This window comes from Marmota marmota, unplaced genomic scaffold (assembly GCF_001458135.2).
Source record: "Marmota marmota marmota unplaced genomic scaffold, marMar, whole genome shotgun sequence".
NCBI lineage: Eukaryota > Metazoa > Chordata > Mammalia > Rodentia > Sciuridae > Marmota > Marmota marmota.
The window spans coordinates 15,151,863-15,176,006 of NW_025999961.1; the positions used below are offsets into that span (position 1 = coordinate 15,151,863).

The following is a 24,144-nucleotide window of genomic DNA, read 5'->3' on the forward strand; positions in this document are numbered from 1 at the left end:
CTTGAAAGCTTTTAGTAGAAAATGTTTCTCAAGACCCGTCCTAAGTTTAGGATAATCTAGTCTTGCAATGTCCATAATTTCTTTAGGTCAGTTAAAAATGTCTCAAATTGTCCATTCTGCTTCACAAGGCCCACAGGACTTTTATAAAATGCAGATTTACTTAGTCTCATTTTCTTTTAATTTCAATTAAATTATATTATAAAAATCACCATTCATCTTTTATACTTTTTTTCCTCTATTGTAAGTTAAAACCTCTTTCTCTTCTGTATGTGGTTAAAATCTATCCTGTGTTGGAATTAGAGCAGTTTCTCAGAGTCATTGTGAGGAACTCTCTCATGGGACTGAATAGATGGTTGCCAGCACCCATGACCTTCACCATCAGAGGGCAGAAGTGCACCCAACCAGCCCTGATATTCAGAAATGTCTGTGGACATTGACAGATGTTCAGTCTTTGAGGAAATGGAAGTGGACCTTAAGTTCCTTTTCTTAAGAGTCAGTGAATTACAATGTATCAACTAAAGTAAATTAATTGTAACTTAAAATACCCTGAAAAAATCTCCAAATTTTCTCTCAAAAAATATAAACAGTGAAACAAATTAGTATGTGTATATAAGTATATGAGGGTGTCTATGAAAGTACATACACATAGACACACAGGCCCTAAGCAGTTACTTTTTATGTACATGAAGTTTGAAGAATGTGTTATGTTAAAATAATCAAAAAATCTATGGAAAATTCAGTATGATGATATTTATGTATTATTATTAAGGTATATTTTCTTAAGATTAGTTATGAGGGGCTGGGGTTGTGGCTTATTGATAGAGCACTTGCCTAGCACGTGTGTGGCCCTGGGTTTGATCCTCAGCATCACATAAAAATAAATAAATAAAATAAATAAGTAAATAATAAAAATATTTTTAAAAGATAGTTATGAAATTAGTAGCAACAAAAGGAGAATGGAGAAATAATTCAAAATGACACTATAAGAGAGTGTAGTGTCCATTCTGACTTAATTTCAAACCATAATATAAAATAAGCAATGTTGTGATTGCTATGAAAGTTCTTGTAATTTCAACAAGTTATCCACTGGGAGTGATTTTTCTCACCAGGAAAGATTTGTCAATGCCTAGACAGTTTTAGTTGTTATTGTAGAGAGTGATGTTAACTACTAAGTAAGAGGTGGAGGCCAAGAATACCATTAAATCCCTCAATTCATGCCCAGAGCCTCAGAATAAAATTATCAGGTCACAAAATGTGAATAGTGCTGAAGTTGAGAATATTCCTAGGGTTATAATATTGCATCTTAATCTTTTCATGCCATGTTCTGGTAATATAATTCTCTCTTCCCTAAAAAAAGCCCAGCCTGTGGAGCTTGAAAGCCCTCTTCTACCTCTTATCTACCTTAGAACTCAGAAATTATAAACAATTCAACTGCAAAATTTAGATATTCATATTAATGATAGTTATTTAAAAATAAATGTAGAAATGAAGAAGAATATTGGAACTATCTTAAGAAGTGTGCATTTATACACTCAAAATAGTTTGAATATGATTACTAACAGAAAATTATATCTTGAATTATATCTGAGCTGAAAAATACTGAACTATCTCTCTCAAGAGCTAACAAAATAATCTCAATAAGTCACATTTCATGCTAGTGTCATTTTGGAATAAATTGATGGCTGCTAAAACTTAATTTATTTTGAGTGTATTCTGATCATATTTATAGTTTTACAGATAGTCATGTTCAGTGCAGTTGTACCTTTTGAGAGATATGCCAGGTTTAAATTGTGCTAGGTTAAGGATTTAAAAAAAAAAAAAAACTTTTACTTAATAAAGCACTTGATCCCCAAAGTAAATCCACTGATATGAATCTCATTTTATTTTTGCATTTTGGCAAGCTCATTTCAGAATAATTAGATATAGACTTCTGCACATAATCTCGTATTACATGAAGCATCAATAGATAGCACAATACAAATGTGGAGAAGAATTAATTGATTTTTTTTACTCTCAAGAAGAAAGTCAATCTATTAAAGAGCAAATTAAATCTACAATGAAGTCTAGAAAGTGATATCTTGGATCATGTCAGACAGTGGATTTCCAGTTTCTGATGGTAATCATGACATAACTATTATGTGTCATATCACTTTTATGTGACCAAATGAGATTATTAAGGGTTGCAGTAACTGGAGAAAGACTAACAAGAAAGATTGTGATGATGTCACATACTTAAAACTATGCCATAGAACTTAATATATGTCAACTACTTTTTTATTCGGCATAAAGCTTGACCTGGGCCAGTTTCTATATTTATTTTTGCAATGATATTTTAAATATTTTGGCCCAAGAATAATAAAAAATTAAGTTTTATAGTAATTAATATTAATAATCTTTCAGTTTTTGCCCTTTTATAGGATTCATTTTGCTTTAACTCACTAAATAATCTCTTAGAACAGTTAAAACAACAGTTATTAGACATATATAAATCAGTGTCAAAGATGAAAGAGAGAGCTCTCTATTAACTATGAAAAATGTAAGAAAGAAATTATTTTAATAAATTATATTAATTAAAACATAAATGTAATAAATTTAATATTTATACTCACAAAATTATATATAGGAGTTATAGGCTATTATTCTTCGGTGTATTTTAACTAGTTGTTTATTGCCAAGGAAGAATTCAGAATTAAAATTTTATTTGTAATAATACATTTTTTTGCTTAAAGTATGTATATTGGAGGTTATACATGCCACATTCTTAGCTAATCTATCTTTTCCCTTTGTACTTTGTCAACTTAGCACACAATATTTTTTTGAATTCTAGTCTGAATGACTGAGAGAACTACATAAATCCTTAAATGTGATTTGGATTAAAATCCTCTTACTGGGTAAATCCCCAAACATATTTTATTCTGGTCTCTGCTTTTAATATTGCCTTCTGTGGTAGCTAGCTTGAGTCCCTGACTCCCTTTTGTACTTGTATTTTGGAGCATCAGTTGATATTTTGACAAAATGTAAAGTGACATAATTAGCTTTAGGTTTGTGCATAAATTTTTCAATTGTAATGTAAAAGGAAGTAGAACTCTGAAAAAATTTTAACGTGTTTTGCTCTACCAATTATTTTATCTAATGATTTTCTGCTCATGTTCCCATTTCTTAGTTTACTTTTTATTTACTATAGCATTTTCAATAGCGAAGATTTAGTTCTGGATGTGTTTTCTCAGTCAATTGCTAGGACCCTGAATGAGTTCATTACCTTGCTCAAGTTGTAACAGTTTGGTCACCGATAAAGCAGATGAGAGCCTGTTTTTCAGATTATGAAAATAAATTTCTACTCTTCTTCCCCAAAATAGGAAAAGTAAAAATGGTGAATTGCTTGTCAAGATTACTCATTTTCAATAGAAAACTACTATCTGTTGAAAGTATAAATGCATACATGAATGATGAGTAAAGATTAATTCTTGATATTTTGATGCACTGGATTTCCTATGTCGGGGCAGAAAGATCTATATGGCTAATTCAGTTAACAGAGTTAAAAGTACTATTTCAATTTACATATTAGTAGAGATAGTAAGCTCATATATTTTGACATCCTGATTATTTGCATTCAAAGTATTCTGTTGTTTCAAAGTACAGTTTTGTTTAAATAAGACTTTAGTTTATTTTAATTTCCTCCAAGAGATCAACATTTGAAAATTTAAAGACACTGAAGTATAGCTTTGTCTATGTATATAAAATTGCCAGTTGCATAAGCACAGCCAGAAGCTTAGTGACTCTCAATCTGATGAGATGGTGTCAACTTTTATAAAAAGGTACAAGGATTTCAAAGTGTAGGTTGACCCTCTCTATTTCAGCACATTTCACCATTATCAAAGTTAAGGACACCAGGGTGCTTTTATTTTAACTTTCAACATATGGACAGAAATATATATTAATTCATCTTAATGTTTTTCAGAGACATTTTACTTTTATCCAGGATCAATCATGCATAATTTGAGAGAGTTTTCTAGCAATTCATTATAATTTCTACAAATTTTGAATAAAATAATTTTAAATTTTGATTCCATGGCAATGTTAGTGTGCAAGTACACCATGAGGGCACATGTTGACACATATTGAGAGATTACCCTGTCACTGATTAAACAGACTAACTTGAAGAGTGCACATATTGCACAATATGAAGATTTAAAATGATAAAAATTAGTTCATAAATATTCATAATTACTTAATACTTCCTACAGAAACATAAATGTCCATAAATATTGATACAATATTTGAAATAAACATATTTTTGCTATATAAGTAGCTCTGTGTCATACATTTATGTCCAAAAATACTAAATGTATTCTAGTATTGAAGAATGCAATGATTTATAGAGTTCTATTGTCTAAACCATGATATAATTTAATTACTTTAGACTTCAGAGAGCTGTATATAATTGATATGGCCAAATCTATTATATATTCATCCAATTTAATTGCTTGTTGCCTTAACAGGGAAATAATTCAATTTAAATATATATGTATGTATGTGTGTGTGTGTGTATATATATATATATATATATTTAAATCATATGCCATCTTTATTTGTATTCATGAAATTTCATCATTGTTTTCTTCAGGGAAAATGATATTTTTGGAAGACAAAAACTAGAATGTTTCCAATTTATTTTCAGAGAATAATAAAAGCTAAAATTCTGACTTCAAAGCAAATCAGCCTCTGATTCAAAGAGAAAAGACAGAAAGAAGCTGGAGAAGTTGAGCAGAACATTTGCCTTTCCAACCCATTACAAAATTTCATCCTGAAATTGAATGTCTTCAGGAAGTGGTATAGTTGAGCAATGAGAAACAAAAACCTACAAAAAAAGAGTAATGTTTTATAAAAAAGTTTCTTCCTATCTTGATATATAATTCTTAGAAGACTTTGAATTCAACACTTATTAATTCTTTAAAATATTTAGAAAATTTTATTTAAAATAAAAAAATGATTTGGACTTTCATAAACATGTAGAAAATCTTTTGAAAATATTAATGATAATTTGTATCATCCATTACATAATGAAAGTACCTGCCCTACACATCATTATGAAGAAAAAGAGGAGAACAAAGCTAATAAAAGATGTAAAGTACTTACCACAGTGCTAGACATGTATGTTGTAATAGGTTCAAAAAAATACATTATTTTTTCTACCAGTAACTATTTGTTTTATGTGCTCTAACTTATAAGAATGGTGTATTATGTAGGTAATAAATCTTAGCATACAAATACATCAAATACTGATTTCACACTATTCCTGGTAGTTGAAATTCATGAGAAAAGAAGATTTCAGCCCTCCTGGAAAATGTATTCCAAATTGTAAAGTACTATTGTTTACAATTAGAAATGCTAATTCAGTAAAAGATTTATAGAGGAAAAAATAAAACTAAAATTAACAAACATCAAAAATGTTAAAAATTTACTCTTTCCCTACTTGTGAATGTATATAAGTGCATATATATATAGCCTATAGATGTTAGTTTTTAGATATAAACATCAAAAATACAGTTACTGGCTGGGCACAGTAATGCATGCCAAAATCCCAGCAGCTCAGGAGGCTGAGGCAGGGGGATAGGGAGTTCAAAGCCAGCCTCAGCAAAACCAAGTCGCTAAACAACTCAGTGAGATCCTGTCTCTAAATAAAAATACAAAATAGGACTGGGATGTGGCTCAATGGTTGAGTGTACCTGAGTTCAATCCCCAGTACCAAAACAATAACAAAAAAACAAAACAAACAAACAAAAAAACTATTGGATAAATTAACAAAAAGTACAATTTATTATATTGAAGAACTTTCTTCTTAACAGTTTTCATTCTAAAACTTAAGGTCTTGGTGACTTAACATTTTTTTAAAAAAAATTTTAATTGATTTTTAAAAAATAAATGACAGCAAAGTGCATTACAATTCCTATTACACATATAGAGCACAAGTTTTCATATCTTATTCTAAATGGAGAAAAATTGAGGGCATTCCCTCTAAAAACTGGAACAAGACAGGGATGCCTCTTTCAACACTTCTACTTAACATAATTCTTGAAACACTGGCCAGAGCAATTAGACAGATGAAAGAAATTGAAGGGATACATATAGGAAAAGAAGAACTTAAATTAACACTATTTGTTGATGATAATAATTCTATACCTAGAAGACCCAAAAAGCTCCACCAGAAAACTTCTTGAACTAGTAAATGAATTCAGCAAAGTAGCAGGATATAAAATCAACACCCATAAATCAAAGGCATTTCTGTATATCAGTGACAAAAACTCTGAGAAGGAAATGAGGAAAAGTACCCCATTCACAATAACCTCAAAAAAAATAAGATACTTGGGAATCAACTTAATTAAAGAAGTGAAAAATCTATACAATGAAAACTACAGAACCATAAAGAAAAAAATCAAAGAAGACCTTAGAAGATGGAAAGATCCACCTTGTTCTTGGATAGGCAGAATTAATATTATCAAAATGACCGTATTACCAAAAGCACTATACAGATTTAATGAAATTCTGATCAAAATCACAATGGCATTCCTCATAGAAATAGAAAAAGCAATTATGAAATTCATCTGGAAAAATAAGAGATCTAGAATAGCTAAAGCAATCCTTAGCAGAAAGAGTGAAGCAGGTGGCATCACTACACCAGATCTTAAAGAGTACTACAGAACAATAGTAACAAAAACAGCATGGTATTGGTGACTTCACATGTTATTAACATTTTTAAACACCATTTAGATTTTTCATCATATTAAAACATCCCAAAAGATAAGTTTGAACATGTATATACTTATCCAACAAATAGTTATTATTTGTTTTGTTCTAAGCAGTGTCTTGGTGGTCAGAATTAGCAATAGTGATGATAAACTTCAGGAAATATCGGCATAAAACCCTGCAAAAGAATGGAAATATTTAAGTCTTTATAAAACCATTTATGTTTTTGGTACTGGGGATTGAACTCAAGGGCACTCAACTACTGAGTCACATCCACAGCCCTTTTTTGTATTTTATTTAGAGGCAGGGTCTCATTGAATTGCTTAGGCTCTCGCTAAATTACTGAGGATGGCTTTGAACTTGTAATCCTCCTGCTTCAGCCTCCCAAACTGCTAGCATTATAGGTATGCAGTCACTGAGTCCATATATGTCACAATTCTTTAAACCAAGTTACACCCACAAACTTCGAACCTGTTCACTGAACTTTCCCAAAAGCTATAACACATGCCCTTTGATATATGCAGTGTATTTCCTATAGCTTTGCTCTCTATTTGGATTTCTGTCCCTTACTGCCAAATCAGTTGTAATGACTATAGTGACACCATATTATTACACTTGAAATTGCAACTTTGTTCATACCTATAGAGAATGCATCCATCCTTCCACACATCTCTTTAGTGGCACATGCCTGTAATCCCAGCAGCTCAGGAGGCAGAGACAGGAAGATCACAATTTCAAGCAAAAACGGCCAGCCTTAAGCAAAAGCAAGTGTTAAGGAACTCCATGAGACCCTGTCTCTAAATAAAATACAAAATAGTGTTGGGGATATTGCTCAGTGGATGAGTGCCACTGAGTTCAATCCCTGGTATCCTCCACCCTTGCCCCTACTTTCAAAAAACAAAGGTTCATTTGGTCAGGAATCATCTATATTGCTTACTGACTAGACTGAAATTTTCAACACTGAAACACTGCTTAGAGGTAAATAAAAGATAAATAAATGGTTGTTGGATAACTGAATATTAGAGAGAGGACATGGTTTAAGGAGGGAAACATTAGCAGTTTAAATAAAAATTATGCCTTTAATGAGTGGAATTGAGTGTGGAAACTTTGTAGTCTCCAGATACATTCTTTCTATCTACTTCTACTGCTTTTCCAGAACTATAAAGGGTGTGGACTTTGTCCTCCATTGTGCCTCTTGTTATGTCTCAAGTTGACCTTAATGTTTGATTTGGAGGTATTATTTTAATGAGCAATTTATTGTATTGTAGGAGGAAAATGAACCAAAGTTATTTAGTAGGAATAAAATTAGCTGAAATTTAAAATAGAAACATGCACACAAATTATTAGAAGCTTGTGGAGAAGAGATCTAGATAAAACAAGGTGGAGAGAACTAAAAGATATTTGCTTTAATGCTAGCAAAATAATTGAGAGGATAAGGCTGTTTGGACTTAGCCATGCAGAATAGATATCCCAGAGGGAGCAAGCAGGTCTTGATTCAATTTTGGTCACTTTTATAATGGGATCCATATTACTAGAACATGTATCATATAGATACAAAAGTACATTTGGACTAAATAGCTGATCTAGCAGAATATCTCTTAAAAGACAGTTTGAGAGAGGTTGATGCATTCGATAATATATGAGGTGATCTATGAAAGAGCAACTTAAATAAAGAGATTATAAACATGTGACAGATGAATAGAAGAAACAGAGAGAAGGAAAGAAAGCTGCTGGGACAGAATGTAATGGTATCTCACTGGTTCAATTAGAAGTAGGGCCAATGAATCACATTCCTGCACACATACCTGATCTCTTCAATCATCATTATTGAATGGATGGGACTTTGGACTCAACAGTCTTTCCCTCTCCAGTTGTATTTATATAGGAAGGTTGCTGCTTTTACTTAGTATGATGACTGTTCAGGAAGAAATTAGACTGTTCAGGAAGAAATTAGACGTAGAAGCAAGAGGGAACAATTTGTTTTTTATCATGTTCAGGTCTTTTCCCTAGGCATCCTGAAGAGTCATCACAACTTCAAACAAAATTTTTATTGGCCCACCTTCAGATTCAGGAAGATGTTTGTTATGCTATGAAATTTTTAAATCCCACAACAGATGTGAATTTTTTTCTGAAATCTTTGAAAAAAACAAGTTCAAGAATTATACAAAGAAACTTAGAATGTACAAATATCAAGTGTGGTAAGCCATTCTTATAGACCGTGGCCGCCATTAGAAGATGGCGCCGGCTTCCACTGTGGCCTGTGATAAACAACTCCTTTTATGGAGAGTTGGCACGCAATCCCTTACCACCCTATGAGAGAGATCCACGTGGCGGCTTAGGATTGGGATGCGGGGGGCTTTATTAAGCTGTGCTTGGGCGTGTCGAGCAGCGGGTCGCTAGAAGATGATACTTGAATCAAGGCCTGAATAAACTGCTGAAAGAAGAATCCTGTGTCGTGTTTTCCCTTGCCGGCGAGGGGTCGCGACAATCAAGGTATATTGTCAACACTATGTGTAAAATAAAATACCTTAACACTTTTGTATTTTTGTCTTCTCTTCTTTCTTGGCCTTTATGGTCTCAATGCTAAGAGTAATGTGAAATGTCAAAAAATATTCATGACTCTGTCAAGGAGAATAACTATTTGTATTTTTTAAAATTAGTTTTATGTTGTATGTTCTTATTATACAAATATTTGTTGTGAATAAACTGCACTCCAAACTTTATACTTAAAGTTTTATTAAATTATATAATGAATATTGTGGACATGAAAAGTTTAGAATCCTAACATCTTATGTAGTTTTGATTTTATAAAGTATGTATAATGGATATAGAACATCAAATTTGTTCTTATATCTATACTGAACAATGAATTATTTGAATGATGTTATTTAATGTCATACTTTTAAATAATATGGGAAACAAGTGTAAAAAAAATGAAACACAGGAATTCATAGCCCATATGGCACAGAATTTTAAATCTTTTTATAACAGAGGCATAAAAATTCACCATTTGTGTTTTTGTCAAAGGGTTACCTACTTTAAAAGCGTTATCCTAAAAAGCATATCTTATTTTAAAAGACCTTAGAATCATTAATAAAATAAATGTACTATATTAAGAATCAAAATCTGTACAAGGAGGAAATAGGTTTATACATACTGATAATCTGACAACTATTACAGGAATCCTGGCAGACAAATGTTTGTATAAAATTGTGTGATTTACTACAAAATAAAATAATTTTTAGACTTTAGAAGCAGTCAAATAAACAGAACAGACAATTAGTATCACAGCCCTCTTGGCAATTGCTCTTTGGCAATCTAATTTTATCTCTGAAGTGGCATGTTGTGAAAAAAAAATGAGAGATTTTCAGTAGTTCTCTTTTACCCATGGGAATAAATTGTACAGGTGATGCTCAAAGCTGCTGCTTGTACTAAATGTTATATTTACTATGTTTTCCCTTATGAAAATACCTGCAATAAAGTTTGACTTATAAGTAGGAAAAATGAGAATAACAACAATAAAAATAAAATAGAACATTTATAATAATATATTGTAATAAATGTTATGTGAATGTGGTGTTTCTCTTAAAATATCTTATTTATGTTTAAATTTCATGTAAAGGAGACATTTTATGGCTTCACTTTGTCAAATCCAAATATCTGCTTCAACACTCTGAAGCTTCGGGGACAGTATTAAGTGAAATGAGAGTTGTGTGGACATAGCTCTGTGATAGCATGACAGTTGATCAGATAGCTGAGGAATCTAAGAGACTAACACCTGGAGAGTGTATGCAGCATATATAGCTGCCCAAATGGATGATGCCTGTACCAGCTGGGACAGAGCAGGATGGTGTGAGACTCCATCATGCTGTTCTAAAAGGCTCAAGACTTTAGACTTATGAATTGTTTATTCCTGGAATTTTCCATTTAATATTTTCAGACAGAAATTGACTATGAGTAACTGAAACAGCAGAAAGAAAAAAAAACAGACAAGAAGGGACCACTATTTGGGAAAATAATTACAAAAAAGTTTAGATTAAAATTTGGCTATGTTCTAAGCGTGGTGGAAGTCAGGCTAGCAAAGGATATTGTGCATCCATTTTTTTTTTCTATAATGATTCAATTTGCAATTTCACACCACCTTAAAGTTTTCTAAACTTCCTCTAAGTTCTAATGACTATATACATAACCTTGTGTCTTTCATGATCCAGGAATGGTATGCATTGATTCATCTATTAAACTATAAATAAACTTAAATAATGTCATAAGAAATACAATTTGGCAAAATTTAGATGTGGCAAAACATGAATTTCTTATATAACAATAGAGGAGACGCTTGAATATTGAAGGATGCTTGCTTTCTACCCACCTGTCAAAACAACATGAAGGCCACAGCCCTGAGAATAGGGAATTCAAGAAACTATTTTTTTTTTAATACACTGTTAGAACAACCAAATATCAGCGAGGCCCTGAATGGCAAAGTGGCAAAGTTGCTGAATCCCCTCAGAGCTGATTCACTTTGTATATATCCTTTGTACGGCCTAAATGCTGACCCAATCAAAATAAAAATAAAGCAGCCTCAACTCATTAGAGGGTCTATTCTCTCATGACTATAAAGTTGAGCATGCTTTTGTGATGTGACCAAACTCAGGATGCCAAAAAGCACGTCCATCACTGCACTTTTCCATCTTCTGCATCTCCTCTGTTCATTCCCAGATTGTGTGAATAGAAAAAAAAAAAGATCAAGCATATAATGGTGTTATGGAGACAAATAATCACAAATTGTTTCAAGGGGTAAACAGTTTTGGGGTGGTGCTGACTTTCTCCCAGCAACAATATCACATGCCATTAAAGCATCTCCATATTCATTTTTATAACAAAGGAAAATATCTTCATTACTTCTTTTGCTGTACACTGGAAGGAATATTCCTAGTGCCCTCTTGTTAAGAGAAGTACAGCATGATATTCTGCTTTTATCAGCAGGTGAGATAAGTATGGACAAGCCCCTGTTAGTTTGTACGTGTGCTGGCTGTTACAGTTATGGACTTTTATACAATTTAAAGAACATCTACTGGTTTGAGTGTTACTTATACTTGCTTTGAAATATTTTCTCCCAGTATATGACTTGTAGATTTGTCTTGATAATTTTCCTTTGACTAGCTCTATTGGAGTATAACTCTTCTAAATAAATACTTCCATATGATAGCTACATCATCTCCATTGTCAGGATTCAATGTACCATATTTTTCTCCATTTCATATTTAAAGTAAGTATTCCATGTCTACTTTTAATAGTCACATTGAAAAGAGACTTAGAAAAGCTATTATTAAATTTTCTAATATTTTCAAAATGTATGTTAACAAAAATCTGTAAGTCCATATATATGTAAGAGATTATTGTCATTGGATTATTGAAGTAAATAATGTTCTTAGCAGTAATGTACACAATGGATAGACCTTCCCATTCCAAAATTATAAGCAGAAATGCATGCAACTTTGATACTAAAATTAACAGAATCATTAGGTCAACAAAATCATATAATACAACAAAAAGAAGTAAGACTTATCATGTAGATTTCAGTATCTGACTGTGCTTTGAATAAGTGCTTTTATGCATAGAGTACAAGCGTAACATTCCAATAAATTATAAACATTAAAGTAATGAATAAACTTCTAAGACATTTTATTATGGACCTTTGTATCATTTAGAAAACAGCATTAGAGATGTAACTAGAAGTTTAAAAATATAAAGATTTCTTTCGTTTACATATAAGAAATCTACAAACTGGCAATCTATTGTCAGTGTGCAAGTGTCACATTGTCATCAGAAACAAATCTAGTATGTCTCCCTTTCCCTAACCTTATACATGACTTCCACTTCTAAGGTTACCTCATACTGCCATCCATCAATTCTGTATTCCAGGCCAGCAACAGAAAGTAGAGAAAAGTGAAAAGGCATACCCTCATGCTGAATCAATACATTAAAGAAGATGTTCCAGAAGTTACATACAATTTGTCTTAACACAGTTGAATTCAGATGCAAAAGATTCCTGTAAATGTGGCTCAGCTAAATGTTGGAATTTATGTCATCAAATGTAACCATGAACATTAGAAGACTAATAAATGTTCTATGATATACACAGTAAAGACATTGAATTAATTATTTGAGTAATGTGATATACCAGAATATTAACAGGCAAAAATAGCAAATTTATAAAAAAAAAAAAAAGTATTACTTGTTAGTAGATTCTTAATGTGATGTTGATATTGCAAAAAGTTACTAAATTTTTAAAAGTGACCAAATGTATAAAATATGTAGTAATTTGTAACATGATTGTCAGTTTTATTTAGGGATTCTTAGTAAAACACTATGGTTAATAATAATTATATATAAATGTAGATATACAATATATAAAGTATATATATATATGTGTGTGTGTATATATATATTTTTATAAGTGGTTTAAGATATTCTACTTGTTAGTATGAAATATAAAAACATGAAGACAATTCACAATAGCTAAATTGTGGAACAAACACAGATGCCTTTTGGTAGATGAATGGATAGGAAAACTTTGGTATATATACAGGATGGAACATCATTCAGCATTAAAAGAGAATAAAATCATGGCATTTGCAGGTAAACGAATGAAGCTGGAGAATATAATGCTAAGTGAAGTTAGCCAATCCCCAAAACACAAAGATCAAACGTTTTCTTTGATATGAAAATGCTGACTCATAATGGTGATGGGCGGGTGCACGGGAGGAATGCAAGAACTTTAGATAGGGTCAAGGGGAGGTAGGGAAAGGGAGGGGGAAAATGTGTAGGAATGATGGTGGAATGAGTTAGACATCATTACCCTAAGTACATGTATGAAGACACAAATTGTGTGATAATACTTTGTGTACAATCAGTGACTTGAAAAATTGGGCTCTATATGTGTAATATGAAATGAATTACATTCTGCCACTGGGTATAACAAATTAGAATAAATAAATAATTTAATAAAAAACAAAAACAAATTAACTAAAAAGAATTCAAATGTATAATAAAAATAATATTATCTCAAGAACCTATGAATATGAGGCTATATTTGATATGTAGCATATTTACTGGGCTTTACAGTTTAATAATACATATATTGATATATGATATCAATAGTGATATATATCACTATCTCTGTTGTGCACTATGTCTGTTAATATTCTCTTTAGGTTAAGAAATAATTAAAACACTATATTTGCTTCAAGGAAAAATTATCTTTATTATTTAAGAGAATACTCCTGAAAAAACACCAGTAATTACATTGTATTATATGTGTTCTAAAGAGAAAAATAATTTTGTTCTGCAATATAGTTTTACCCTGCAATGTTCTAAACACTTTCATTTAAACAAGATCATTATGAAAATGTTTTGCATACAGAGATATTTTTGAATGTGTTTTTAAAATTATAACAAAGATTATGGGTTCTGCATGTTATTTTAATATTTTCAACTATAACTGGAATTCTTTAAGAGCATATGAATTTGCATATTGCTGATAATCCTTTTTCATTTTCTCTTTGTGCTTTAGCTGTTGCAATATCTACTGATAATGGTAATTATATGTGTTTATTATCCATGATTATCTCCAGATATATGTACATTTTCTTTAATTAGACTATAAACTCTAAATGGAAAATCAAAATGAAGTCACTACTTGTCTCAGTGTAAGATATTAAATTCTCTTCCTTTTATTCAGCGCTTCCTAGATGCATGCTGAAAAAATTTACTTGGATGGGGGTTAAAGAGTAAAAAATCAATGTAGTAAATTATGTTGCAGGGAAGAAATATATAGATCACAAATTTTTATTATTCTCACTCCCACTCCTACATGTTTCACACTCATAAACTAGAACTCACAGAACAAGTGATTTTCAAATACATAGAATAGCCTGCCTGATGAGGAAACTTTTCATTATTATTATTATATACATGTCATCAAAGTATAACAATATACACCACAAATAAATAAAATTAATAGCTGAGTTAACAATAATAATAATAAATTCTGAAGAGTGGAATTAATGAACATAAATTATAGAAAAATTATTATTTAATTGTATATAGTAAACTATGCTATCGATGTAAAATAAATTTAAACAATTTTCTCTATCATTTAACCATTATTTTGGTGGAAGATTTAAAAAATAATTATCAATTCAGGACCAAATATAAACATGAAGAATCTTTCAGAATCATCCCATTGAGGATGACTGTATATTATATCCTTTTCTCCATCAATGTTTGCTTGTCAGGTGTTCCAGGAAGTACCTGCCTAACTTTGAGCCAGACAGCTCTTACAGTTCAGGCAATCCTTGATGGGTTGACAGCTAAAGTCATTCTGTAACATTGTTCCCAGTAGCCAAGATAAGATTCCTTCCTTGGAATAGAATCTGTATCTATCACTGAGGATTTTTTGCTTTTTAGCTCTTTAAAAATCAAAATAATGTTTCCATATAATTTTTTTTCTTAAATGCTTCCTTCAAAATTGCTAATGTCAAGATCACAAGGTGCAGGAATTTAAAAAAAAATACTTATGTAATTTCATAAATTCCTTTATACATAAATCAGGACTAAAACATGTTTTGCATACAGAGATATTTTCCTTTGACCCTAACAAGTTGATTGGTTTGTGAACTAAATTTGTAGTGACAATATATACTGCTATAAACTTACCGTTAAGTCTTGAAGGATTATTGCCAAATCAATTAGTTTCACTGCTATCTCTATAGTCAGGTTGATGCATAATTTAAAATGGAGCAGATTATTTGACACTGAAATGCATTTCATGAAGGGAGGTAGGGTATGTTTTAAAATTCACTTTGAAGGACACAGTTTTGAATGATTTATTGGAGGTCTGCTTTTCTTGAAGGAAGAGGAGAGGATACGTGGATAGGAAGTATTGTAGAATGAACCAGGCATTATTATCTTATGTACATATAAAACTGCATGACCAATGTGATTCTACAACATGTACAATAAGAAAAATGAGAAAAGATACCCCATTTATATATATATTTGTAGTGACAATATATACTGCTATAAACTTACCGTTAAGTCTTGAAGGATTATTGCCAAATAATATATATATATATATATATATATATATATATATATATATNTATATATATATATATATATATATATATATATATATCAAAGTGCAAAAATGCATTCTACTGTCATGTATAACTAATTAGAACAAATTTTAAAAATTGTTTTTACAAAAGGCTTCTAGTTAATGTTATATGTGGCATCATTCAGATAGTGTGAGCTCTTCCAAGAAAGTACTTTCCCTATGAAAGCACAACTGAAGATCATGAAAGGAAAAGTGTCGGTATGTATCTTAATGGGACAAAAGGCTTAATTTCAAATGTTACCATGATTTAAAATAATCTAAAGTCTAGTATTTTAGTAAAGTTATTCTCTAGATCTTTGTCCCAAGAGACAGTGCTTCAATCTTGTAGAAAATGACTTGCCTAATCATGCTGAATTTCAAAATCCTTTCCATAATTTTATCCTGAAAACACTGGCAGATCATGGAAATTAGAGAAAAAACATTAACAGAAGAACCAATTTTCCTGGCTTCTCTCATGACACTCCAAGCTATAGGGAAGGAAGAGGTCAGGCAGTAATGCTTAATACAGAGATGTCACTTCTGAGAATGAAAAGTTACAGAGCTGTTTCCAGGGGTTACTATGATTCACACTAAATCAAAATATTTTTCCGTCATTATCATAGATAAATTTTGGTCATTTCTATTTTGGGCAATGCTATTTTGTATTCCCAGTTATCTAAATAATGGCGCAATATTAGAATATCAATGGAAAAACAGAAATAAACAAATTTTAAATTTACCTTTTTATAAGCCAGTTAATTTTATGATATTTTAGGGCTCATCTTATAACTGAAACAGTAAAAATTAATCACCAGCATTTTCTCCCATCATTGAATATTCAACTAAACTACTTTTTCTGGAATTCTTAGATGTTTATAAATTTTAGTGTGTAAAAAATTATAATAAAAATTTCAGTTAAAAAATAAATTCATTCAATGACCAAGTAGCTTATGGACATTAAAGAAAACTGGAAAAACTCATAAGAAGAATTATAATAACATGACATAAATAAAATATAATAAAGCATAAAATAAAATGAAATTTTGTTTTATTAATCAAAATTGTGGGCATTTTAATGACATGCTTGCTTTATAGATTCTATGCACATAGGTGTAGATTCAATTATATAAAATGAGGTATTCATAGTTGCTTTAGTTAGCATTTTTTTTTTCATCCTTACCAATATATCCAGCAAGAATGGCCTAGAGGAGGAAAAGTTTATTTGGGTTCATGGTTTCACTGTGACCAAAATACCCAACAAGAATCACTTGGAGAAGGAAAACTTTATTTGGTTTCATTGTTTCAGAGGCCTCAGTTCATAGATGACTCACTGCAGTGCTCTGGGCCCAAGATGAGGAAGTATATCATGGGGAAAGTGCCAGTGGAGGAAAGCTGTTCGGCTCATGATGGGATCAGGAAGCAGAGATAGAGAGAAGGGACAAAGGGGCTAAGGGAAGAACAGTTCCTTGGACCCTCAGTAACCCACCTCTTCAAGTCACACCCCATCTGCCTACAGTTATCACACAGTCAGACATTTAAACTAGGATAGACAGATTTTGTTACAGTATGATCCAATTATTTCACCTCTGAATATTTTTACATTAACAGGAGCACTTGGGATACCTCAAGTTCAAATCCTAACAATGGGATACATAAACTTAATGTGTACTTTTTCCCTTAAAGCAAATTCAGAGAGACACATTCACATATAAATTTATATGCCTAGAAAAAATTTTGCTGATCATAAACTACAAATTTAACAATTTTCTTGTCATGTAATTCAAAAAGATTTTCAAAAAGTATTTATTTTTAGAAATGTTCACTTTTTTACAGCACACTATGACAGTGAATATTTTTCACTGCAAATTAATTAACAAAAAATTTACTTTTAATTTTTAATTTTGTTAAATTTGGGAAATTGAATCTCAATTTTTGACAGGTAACTTAAATGCCAACCAGATTAATATCCACTTTATCAATAACATTGTAAGTATTTTACTAAGTCATTGTGTTGTGTAATGCAATGAGTAAAACCAAAGTTTTGGAGCTGGATTACCTGCTTTCCAGTTCCAAATCCATTGCTATGTAGCTCATTGGTATTGAGCAAATTTCACCATCTCTCATTGCCTCAATTTATTGGGAGACTATTTAGGAGGATATTGCAATAATGCATGAAAAATGTTACAGTTTTTCTTAACTCAGAGAAGTCGCTGGTAAGATTAACAAGTCACTAAATGTGAAACAACCAGTGAACTGCATTCATTTGGAATCAGTTTTAGCATATGGCATAAATAAAGTTTATTTAATATTTTTCACATTTTAAATAATTCATTTGTTTGTTTGTAATAAGTGTTTTTATCAGAATGGCTTTGTTTTCTGGGAAATATTTATCTGAACCACTGTTGAGTACTATTCTCAGTATTTGGCGGGTGCATTTAACCATTGACTCCAAATGTTTGAAAAAACTCTGTTCTACTTCTGTGTGACCGCATTCTCTTTGTCAATCCCATGCCATCCACCAGTGATTCGTTACTCATCCTCTAAACTTTATTTTTTTTTGTATATTTTATTTTTAGTTTTAGGTGGACACAATATCTTTATTTTTATGTGGTGCTGAGAATTGAATCAAGTGCCTCACACATGCCAGGTGAGTGTGCTACCACTTGAGCCACATCCCCAGCCCCTTATCCTCTAAACTTTAAATTTTGAGAATGTCTCAAATCTTGGTCTCTTGGTCTCGAGCCTTCTTTCATCTATACTTGCCTTTCCATCAGATCTTCTTTATTTACATAATATTATAGACAATTGCTATGCTCAAAAATCTCAAAATTATTTATCTGTGCTGATACAATTCTCTCTCTCTCTCTCTCTCTCTCTCTCTGTATGTGTGTGTGTGTGTGTGTCTTTTGCATTGCTGTGCATTGAAACCCAGACATTACACATGCTGATTACATGCTTTACCCTAATCCCTTAATTTTCACTATTCACCCATAAGCCATCTCAAAATTACTATGTTAAGTAACAGGTAGACTAAGGAGATGGGAATATGGCCTTTAAATGGTTAAATCTATAGCCTGAGCCTCTGTTCTAACTCTCTCCATGTCTTTCTTTGAAGCAATTTGTACAAGCCATTCTGACCCAGCAGTGGTTTAAAAAGATAACAATGTTACAATTCTTGACCTAGAAGCTTGCTATTTTCAGGGTTGGTCTTCCTTCTTAAAGCTGAGGGTTAGATGTCTGAAAACTCTTCTACTTATAAAAAAAGCCACAAGTTACCCTGATGTGAAGATGATCTGGATAAAAGAGGGCGTGACCTTTACACAAGCCAAAATGATCAAAAGTTGTCTTTAGGTAAAAACATACACATTAGGGACCTAAAAATCGGAAGCAGTTCTACTTTCAGTCAAAAGTTCAGAGGCAGTGTTTGGTCAGAATTCTCTAGAAACCTCTACTCCTATGCCAGAAAAAACTGGGACACAAAGAAGAGAGTTGTTATTCTCCTCTCTGAGAGAAGCCACTCTCCCCGTTGAGAGTATCTTCCCTCTTCTTTCCCTTCTAATAACATTTACTAGTCTTCTAACAAGTCTGGTTTTTTTGCTTGAAATCCTCTTGTGCAAGGGCACAAAAGTGACAGCACAATGCAATCCCCGGTAATATCTTTCTTATCCACATTAGGTACCATTTTGTCCACATTACCATCTAGGACTAAAATAGATGTTTTTCTATCCATACCTAACACACTTGTCACTTGTCACTTCCTTACCTTCCTTCCTCAGCACACTTGGTAATACTAATCTCCAGGTGCTGAAATTTAGAATTCATCTATGATTTCTTCTTTCTATTCTGTCCACACAGTATGGAATTAGTTCATTTTACAAATTCAAAGGCAAGAAGGTTATGTTTTTAGTCATACAAAACTGACATTAATTCTTGTTTCTTGTGGTTTCCACTTATATAATACACTGTAGATTTAATCTTCCTAGCCTTGATTCTTTCTATCTGTAAAAGTAATGGTTAAGTTGCAACTTAACTTTAGAATTACACTGAAACCTCTATTGTCTTCCTGAGAGCTCCCATCTTACATTGCTCATGTATTTACCGGACACCCGGGTATTTGGTTTTCTCTTTTAAAAAAACAACACTTGGATTCATTTTTATGATATTAAAAAAATGATAATCATGTTGTTTCTGGTTTTTACAATGTTATCTTTTAGTAAGTATTTTAACTTTGACAAATGAAGACCTATACACCTACCTTGTCATTTTGGATGTATTTGGTGTTGCTTTGTCCAAATTTAGTCCCCCAATTCAGATTACACAGTGTTAATGCATTTAAATTTCTTGAAAGTTACACTAGGTGACACAAAGCTTTGTTTCTTTACCTTATAAAAGAAAGAAAAATAGAAATAATTTTATTTTTCTTGAAATGTCTTCTTATTGGTGATGCTGAATTTTTTCATTTGTATAAATGTATTTATACTTTTGTGATTTGCCTGCTGATATTCTTCAACTACTTAAAAATTGGCTTCTTAATAATTTTGAAGAAATTTAACCTATGTAAAATGTAATGATATATACATATATCCCTCCAGTTTACTGCTGGCTTCTTTTTATTTTAGAACTTTTTGCCATGTTTAAATTTTTATTTTCTCAAATCTACTATTCCTTTCTTTTATGGTTTCCAACTTTGTTTAACTATTTTAATATTTTGATAGACTTTTCTCAGTATATTGTAAGGTTTTTATTCTCTTATGTTTTCTAAACTGTTTTGTTATTTTAATACTTGTCTCTTTCATTTTTGTTTGAGGTTGACATGGATTCTTTTTCATTTATTCATAGAGAAATTAATGCTATTCCAAGTTTTTTTTTCCAGAATGGTTTATCATTTACCTTAACAACCTTGATTCTAATCTCTTTTTAAATTTGGAATGCTGTTTGAATTACTTATTACATTTTTAGTTTATTTGGGTTCAGTTTCTGTTTTTTACATCATGTTCTTCGGTTTGTCTGACTACTCATGTGTGCAGGCCACCTTGTTTTACTTTGAGTAGTTTTATAAGAATTTTTAATATGCAAAATAGTACAGTTGCTCCTCATTCTTTTTTCATAGTTTCTTGGCTATTTTCATTTATTTATCATTTCAGATGAACTTGAGATCATTTTGTTCCAAATGGTAATTAACTTAAAGGTATTTTAAAGATTTCTTGCCAAATTAATGAAGGAACATCTCAGATTTATATATAAAGAAAATACATTAAAGCCTTTCAACAATGTATAGTTTTCAATTAAAAAAAAGAATTCTTGTTTAAGAAAAAAAAAGTTTGCCCAAATCATTGCCTACACAGCACACTTGTTCCTAGATTTTGATTCCTTTATCAGATGTGCATGATGTCAATTCATCTAGGTGTTGCCAGTATTCTTTCTTAATTTGTTTTTAAACTCAGAGAAATTCTTAACTCCATTCCCACAAATTACTTTATAACTTAAGAAAACATTTCAATCTAATTTCTTCACATGGATTATCATAAAACAGTATAAATAAACCATTTTAATTCATTGAAATCATGTTGATTAATGTATGCACTCAAGAGTGGGGAAAGAATTTTACTAATATTTCTAAATACACCTTTAGAGCTTATATCAACCATCATCCAGGTGAGTCTTAGCAAAAGTGTAATATGTTCCTTTGCAAAATCCAAATGGATCCATACAACTAATGTTGGCAGTGGACTCTACCTGTGTCCTCATCACTGATTCTTTTAGACATGGAGAAAAATGTTTTTCAGCCTTTGGAATTCTATTTTGTCTCCCTTCTAGTAGGAATTTTTTTTTTCTTTTTGTTTGTTTGTTTCTATGGTACTCAAAACTGAACCCAAAGTTGTTCACATATTCAACCCTTTTGATTTTTCATTTTGAGATAGGTTCTCACTGAGTTGTTAAAGCTGACTTGAACTTGCAATCCTTCTGTCCCATCCTCCTGAGTCCCCAGGATTATAGACATGTACCACTGTACACAGAAGGGAAAACGCTTTTATCAGAATTTTGTTAATAGATTTGGCAAAAATTTTTTTATTGAATCAGACTCCCTTGTTTTTATCTTCTTTAGAAAAGGTAAAAGAACACAAGTAATTCTTAAAGAAGAATTGATAAAATTCACAGAGATCTTCATAATTTGTGGGCTGAGTTAGTAACAGGCCACTATGGTGTCTGGGATTATTACCTCTGATGCTAAAATGTCCTTGCTTAAGTAAATTCTGTAAGGACTAGAGAGATCTGTTCTTATCAAACAGGACAGAAGCCTTATCTCAATACTTTCCTAAACAATGTGTGTAGCATTGCTTTTCAAATGTGATGCCTGATCTTCTGGAAGGGACCTGAGATAAAGATCTTGATGGAAAGGTCAATATCAGGCAGTATTTACAACTAGCAAAACCAAAGCTCTTTAAGGGATTGTTCCTGAATTACTATTTTAAGTACAGGGGTTGAGGTCTTCAAATCATGGAAGAGCTACTCAACTACAAACTCATTGATGATTCTTAGGATTTTCACAGCAGCAAACACAATTTGCAAGTAGACAGTTTCCATCATTGATCTGTAAATCATGCAGATCTCTAGTCAAGATAGAAATATCTACCAGTTGAAGTCTACAGAGAAAAATCTACAGATTATCACATTTAATCTGCATCCCTTTATTCTTTATTTTTCTCACTATCTTCTTTCTTTCTTTCTTTCTTTCTTTCTTTCTTTCTTTCTTTTAACATGCCACTTACGTCGGTCTTTGAAGGTAAATAATACATGAAGCTGGACCCCAGGCCCTGATAATGCCAGAACTGTGGGTTCAAAATGTGATAAGGTTCTCAAGAGTTTAGAAGTGTCAGAACTAAGGTTTACAAGCCAGAGAATGTACATGATCCATACATTCTGTTTAGCAATTTCGCTATTTATCAGAAAGAGAGCCCCCCAAAATCTCTCATAATGGAGAAATTTCAACTCCTGTTAATAAAGAATGAAGAGTGCCAAAAATATTATGTTTTATCTTCACTTTTCTTGCACAGTCTGCAGCCTGAGCTATCATAATGTCCAACACACTGCAGCTGAGGCTGCAGTATGAGTTGGAGATCAGTCTTTCTATCATTTACATCACCTAATGCCACTCAGTGATTGAAGGCAGAGAGCTCTCATCAGGACAGCCATTTAGCAAGCACTGAAAGTAAAAAAGATTGATTTAGTTTGTAAGATTTAAATTTACAAATAAAAAAAAAAAAACTACGTGCTTTACTTTTTCTCCTTGTTCTCTTCTTCCTTCACATGATACTTTTCCTTATATTTTTCTTTCTCTTTGTCATCTTTCCTATTCTTTTTGTTCTCTTTGTTTCCGGCCCTTCTTTCTTCTCTGCATCCCAGTTGGCAATCTTGTTGATGAGGTTGTGCAGGGCAGCTACACAGTAGATCAGTGAGGCCAGGTACACCACCTCCATTGGGTCCTTAGTCTTCAGGTAAAAGGCCTTGACAAACTCCTGCAGGCTGACATCAGGCAGTAGGGTGAAGACGTCCTGCAGCTGGTAGATGGTCTGGTGGTTGATAGACAGCTTGCCTGTAGCTAGTTTTTCCAGGTAGCTCCTGATATTGAGATGCTTAGAGGTTCCTTCAAACCATGGAGTTGATTTGTGACTCCCTGGGAAAGAGTGTCCATTATCGACAGTGTCTTTGATGTCCTGTTACAAGTGTATAACCCCAGCTTCCTCAGCTTCTTCTGCTTCAACTTCCCTGATCACCTGCTCAAATATTTTTGAAGTTGTAGTTCAGTCATCATGAACTTCTTCCTGTGAAATACATGCTTCTGTGGGCAACCCCAAGTTCTTTGGCTTCACACCAATAATGATGAATACTGAGTTAGGGCGGCATATGTTTTCATGAGTTCATTGATGGCGATGTCATTTCTATGTAGTGTAGGGCCTGTGTGGTATCAGCCAACTATTCCTTCTCTGGCATTAACCTTCTTAAACATTCCATACAGGTCTTCCAAATAATCATGATTTAAGAACCAGACAGAACTAGCTTTGTCATCTTCATCAAAACAGACTGAAAATCTAACGGACACATCAAGTACTTTTCTTTTGCCCTGACCCCAAAAGAGTATACCACAATACAATTCTAGTTTCCAAACTTGTGGACACATTGACTACAAAGTAATTTATGCTTGGAAAAAATTCAAACTTTATGTTTTTTTTTTTTTTTTT

The 24,144-nt window shown here is 32.0% G+C and overlaps 1 pseudogene; it reads right to left on the reverse strand.

Moving 5' to 3' along the window:
• Positions 1 to 23,179: 23,179 nt before the first annotated feature.
• On the reverse strand, positions 23,180 to 24,083 carry LOC107151172 (annotated as a pseudogene).
• Positions 24,084 to 24,144: the final 61 nt, after the last annotated feature.